This window comes from Salmo trutta, chromosome 33 (genome assembly GCF_901001165.1).
Source record: "Salmo trutta chromosome 33, fSalTru1.1, whole genome shotgun sequence".
NCBI lineage: Eukaryota > Metazoa > Chordata > Actinopteri > Salmoniformes > Salmonidae > Salmo > Salmo trutta.
This window is the reverse complement of record NC_042989.1, coordinates 16955455-16961126: the sequence shown is the minus strand read 5'-3', so window position 1 is coordinate 16961126 and position 5672 is coordinate 16955455. Positions and strand designations below refer to the sequence as shown.

The following is a 5672-nucleotide window of genomic DNA, read 5'->3' as shown; positions in this document are numbered from 1 at the left end:
ACACACAGACAGAGATGGGACAGCAACATGACTGGAAAGGGCACTAGTATGAGACAGGGGAGATTATCCCCCCTCCTCCATTGTCCTTCACACACACTCACACACACACTCACACCAATTTTAAACCCAATTTTGTTGCTTGAAAGAAAACAAGGAGAAAACTATTTTGTTCTTGTACTGCATATTTGCCTAAAGAATAGGTGAGTGAGTGTGTTTGTTTCATGCAGCATACTGCAGGTATGGGTCAAACAGCCAGGACACACACATGAGTGGCTTCTGACTGGCACTTCAAACCCCTCCTGCTCTCTCTACCGTGTGGCCTGCGAATAATGGGAACCCGATCGGAGAGGGGGGGGCGTGGCCGTCTTTTGTGAGCGCTCTTCAAAGCTCTGGCCCTCGTATTTGTCCAAAGGAGCTCTTTGTAATGGAATACTCCACTGTCATTTTGCCCCTTTTATTTTTAAGCAGGGCTATTATTGCTCTCATACCCCTCACATACCCCTAGGCTTTGTGTGTGTGGACAGGGCCATTCTGAAACCTCCTGTCCCCCTCCTCCACATGCTGTGGTATAGAGTGATGTATCACACACAGACTCATGGCTAAATTCAGGTCTCACAGGAGGGACAGGTTCTGACCACTGCCTGGGCCCCCTTTACTTCAGATGAATTCTTAACATCCACGACATGTTCTTAATCCAATGGAATGACCATGGTAGCTCTTGAGATGCCTGTGAGATGCAACAGGGAGGCACAGACAGATATTATGTTATGTTAAAAAAGTATTTTACGATGTTGTTGCATTGAAGGCAGGTTAGACTATATTCTTGATCAAGAGGGTGAAAAAGCTGTGATGACTGCACCACAATGGATAAAGTCACATCTTATGTAGCCCTTTCTTGTGTGTGTGTGTGTGTGTGTGTGTGTGTGTGTGTGTGTGTGTGTGTGTGTGTGTGTGTGTGTGTGTGTGTGTGTGTGTGTGTGTGTGTGTGTGTGTGTGTGTACGTGCCTGTTTGCGTGTTTGTCCACGTGTGCGTGTGTGTCTTGAGTGAACACTTATTGACCCCAGTGCAGTCGTGCATATGGTCCCCCCACCCAATCCTGTTTCTCTGTTATATCTGACATGAGTAGATGAATTATAGATCAGACGCTTTAGCAGGCCTGTAACTCAATCTGTGGCACAGGAGGCAGGGCCAGAGGTACAGGCCAGAGGATCACGTGACCAGGGGGAGAATAGCCTTTGAGACAGCAGGATCCCTGTATAAAAAGACTGTGAAAAATAAATAATACAAATACTGAGCTATATTGTATGCTAAACAAATTGGGAAATTATATTATTTTACACTAATTCAATTTGATTTTGTTTAACAAGTAATTATTATTTTTCTCAAAAAGATAGGGGTCAAAATGATTGGCACCCCTGTTTTCAATACTCCAACACCTTCCCCTTGCGAGGATAACGGCACTGAGCATTAGACCTTTCCTCATTACAGAATCTTTCCAGATCCTTGATATCCTATGTTCATGTCATCCAACAAATGTAAATGCATGGAGTTTGATTAACTGCATTGGCACTTGGATTGTATCCGGTGTTATGGTCAGATGACATGAAAATACAGCCCTTTGGCAAGGGCCGGTTCCAGGCATAAGCGACATATGCGGTCGCTTAGGGCCCCCGGCCGGTAGGGCGCCCTCAACCCCTCAAAAATAAAAATGTCAATGTTTTTGAGGGGGAACTTAGTCAGGGTCTGAACCTACTGTGGAGAGTTAGAATAGTAGAATATACAAAGTGCAATTTCGACATTTGGATGGGCATCAGCAGTTTTTCAGTTGTTGTCAGTCACTGACAGTCACTCAATTAGCCCATGTCAACTACACATTTTTAGATTGGTAAATTAGCCTAGCCAGCTAACGTTGTTACGTTTCAGAAATGGCAAATAAAACGTAAGCACATTAAGGTTGCTTACAGATCATGAAGTCAGCAAATTTCCACTCCATTCATATGCAAATCCGTTTCATTCTTACACTGGCTTGTCTGGCTGTCATGTTTTTATTTTAACCTGCTCTTCCCTTATTTACACTGATATAATATCATTTCAGTTGTCCTCTATTATGATTAAAAAATAGATCTCGCGTAGCTCGTTAGTACAGCCTTGTGGTTGAATATATATGTATCTATCGCAGGTCCTAGGAAACAACAATGAATAATGTGGAACAAATAAATACCATCAAAGGATACCTTACAACTTACAATAATGAACAGCTTGTGAAACAGCTGTGAAAACCAATCTGGCAATATTTAAGATTTTAATACATAAACTTTGATATTTCTTGCTACAGTTGTGTCATTAATTTATTTTCACAGATTTTTTTGTACACTCACATGGCAATCATAGACTAAAATACTGAGTTCTGGTGTGTGGAATATTGAGGACGCGGTTGCTCTGTGGATGGGAGGTTCTGCCTGTCACTTGTTCTCAACAGGCAGCCAGTCTCGGATAGGGTGACTTGAAGTGGGAGACTGAAAAGTCCAGGCACTGCTGTGTTTGCAGTGCTAGTGTTTTTAGTTAATCTGTGTATCTCAAATATTGCACTGTATGATAGGACAAGAATACTTAGCAGATAATGACAACTTGACAATAACAGTAGCTGTAGCTGATGTAATGAAAAGTTGGAGGGTGGTTGGTAATGGAGGACATCAGGTGGATCCACGTGTAGGTGTTGGGCAGAACCTCTAGCTCCTGGAGAACAGGAGCAGAGTTAAAGGGAACAGGGTAGGAGACGGAGACTTAAACCAGCAAACACACAGGTTACACTTTTCTGTATGAAACGTTGATGGATTAGTGCAGTGTTATAAATGGTATGTACTTTTCAACACTTTTGGAAGGTATAGCCTACCTCAAGCTGGTCCCCTCCGACTCAGAGCACAGAGAATCAGACTGATCTGAACTCACTGGTTCTGGTGGATGGGATTCCCCCTTGGGGGTTTGGACAGCCGATTGTCCTAAAGTCATTTGAAGAGATAAATTGAAGAGGTACATTTTTATAACCTCAGCATAACTATCATTTCTTGCTTTCTCAAATGTCAACCAAAGCTTTAACATACTTTGTCTATTGGGCTTCACTGAAGTGTAGGGCGTCAGGGCTTTCAGTGGTTGACTGTCCAACTGCTCCAACTGTAGAAGATTGTTGGCTTCCACCGAGGTAACCCTAGGAAGACAAAGATCAAAATATCAGTGTTAGGGAAACTAAAACTAGCTTCAGTTTATTTTCTGTGCAAATGCAAATAGTTATTATCTGAGATTTTTTATATTACCTTAACAGATGGTGACCCCAGCTAGGAGTGAAAGAGCAGCGAGGTTTCCCAGGTCTCGGCTTCCTTTCGTCCTTCTTCCAAACCAAGTAATTTTCCCAGATGTAGTAGCACTTGGTCCCCTAGCTCTCCTTCTGTTTTTCCTTCGCCTTGATGATGTTCAGTCTCACCTTAATTGATATCAGGAATTAATGCAATTATATTTCATATTCCAATACTTTTCTTACATATCTCTTGGAGAGACAGAAAATAAATTAATAGCGGACAATCATTTTTACCTCCACATCCTCCACATCCTTCTTAGTCAGTGCCTGAAGGTGGTCCACGAAGGCGATCTGATCTGGTTCGACAACTTAAAATGTTACCCCTTTTTTTCTCCCCAATTTCGTGGTATCCAATGGGTAGTTACAGTATTGTCTCATTGCTGCAACTCCCATACAGAGTCGGGAGAGGCGAAGGCTGAGAGCCGTGCGTCCTCCAAACACAACCCAGCCAAGCCGCACTGCTTCTTGGCACAGTGCCCACTTAACCCACACGCCAACGACACCAATGTGTCGGAGGAAACACTGTACACCTGGCTACCGTGTCAGTGTGCACTGAGACCGGCCAGCCACAGGAGTCACTAGTACGCGATAGGACAAGGACATCCCTGCCAGCCAAACCCTAACCTGGGTGACACTAGGCCAATTGTGCGCCGCCCCATGGGTCTACCGGTTGCGGCTGGCTGCGACAGAGCCCGGACTCTAAACCAGAATCTCTAGTGGCACAGCTAGCACTGCGATTTATTTTTATTCTCTTTATTTTTTATTCTGTCCAAGATAAAGCATAGCAATTCGACACATACAACAACACAGAGTTACACATGGAATAAACAAAACATACAGTCAATAATACAGTAGAACAAAAGAAAACAAAAAGTCTATATACAGTGAGTGCAAATGAGGTAAGTTAAGGCAATAAATAAGCCATGGTGGCGAAGTAATTACAATATAACAATTAAATACTGGAATGGTAGATGTGCAGAAGATGAATGTGCAAGTAGAGATACCAGGGTGCAAAGGAGAAAGATAAATAAATAAATAGAGTATGGGGATGAGGTAGGTAGATAGATGGGCTGTTTACAGATGGGCTATGTACAGGTGCAGTGATCTGTGAGCTGCTCTGACAGCTGGTGCTTAAAGCTAGTGAGGGAGATGTGAGTCTCCGGCTTCAGAGATTTTTGCAGTTCGTTCCAGTCATTGGCAGCAGAGAACTGGAAGGAAAGACGACCAAAAGAGGAATTGGCTTTGAGGGTGACCAGTGAGATATACCTGCTGGAGCACGTGCTATGGTGACCAGTGAGCTGAGATAAGGCGGGGCTTTACTTAGCAGAGACTTGTAGATAACCTGTAGCCAGTGGGTTTGACGATGAGTATGAAGCGAGAGCCAACCAACGAGAGCGTATAGGTCGCAATGGTGGGTAATGTATGGGGCTTTGGTGACAAAACGGATGGCAAATCAGGTCAGCTGATGTTCTGAAAGAGCTGCAAAATCTGGACCCTTACAAATCAGCCGGGCTAGACAATCTGGACCCTTTCTTTCTAAAATTATCTGCCGAAATTGTTGCAACCCCTATTACTAGCCTGTTCACCCTCTCTTTCGTGTCGTCTGAGATTCCCAAAGAATGGAAAGCATCTGCGGTCATCCCCCTCTTCAAAGGGAGGGACACTCTTGACCCAAACTGCTACAGACCTATATCTATCCTACCCTGCCTTTCTAAGGTCTTCGAAAGCCAAGTTAACAAACAGATCACCGACCATTTCGAATCCCACTGCACCTTCTCGGCTATGCAGTCTGGTTTCAGAGCAGGTCATGGGTGCATCTCAGCCACGCTCAAGGTCCTAAACAATATTGTAACCGCCATCGATGAGAAACAATACTGTGCTGCCGTATTCATTGACCTGGCCAAGGCTTTCGACTCTGTCAATCACCACATCCTCATCGGCAGACTCAATAGCCTTGGTTTCTCAAGTGATTGCCTCGCCTGGTTCACCAACTACTTCTCTGATAGAGTTCAATGTGTCAAATCGGATGGCCTGTTGTCTGGGCCTCTGGCAGTCTCTATGGGTGTGCCACAGGGTTCAATTCTCGGGCCAACTCTTTTCTCTGTATACATCAATGATGTCACTCTTGCTGCTGGTGAGTCTCTGATCCACCTCTACACAGATGACACCATTCTGTATACTTCTGGCCCTTCTTTGGACACTGTGTTAACAATCCTCCAGACGAGCTTCAATGCCATACAACTCTCCTTCCATGGCCTCCAACTGCTCTTAAATACAAGTAAAACTAAATGCATGCTCTTCAACCGATCGCTGCCTGCA

At 44.1% G+C, this 5672-nt stretch overlaps 1 long non-coding RNA gene across 1 annotated transcript; it reads right to left on the bottom strand.

Annotated features, from left to right (window-relative positions):
* Positions 1 to 2899: 2899 nt before the first annotated feature.
* On the bottom strand, positions 2900 to 3732 carry LOC115172123 (uncharacterized). Its single transcript, XR_003871383.1, has 3 exons — positions 3313 to 3732; positions 3103 to 3206; positions 2900 to 3000 (listed from the first exon to the last, which is right to left on the bottom strand). It is a non-coding gene; the product is annotated as an uncharacterized LOC115172123 (long non-coding RNA).
* Between the last annotated feature and the right edge of the window lie 1940 nt (positions 3733 to 5672).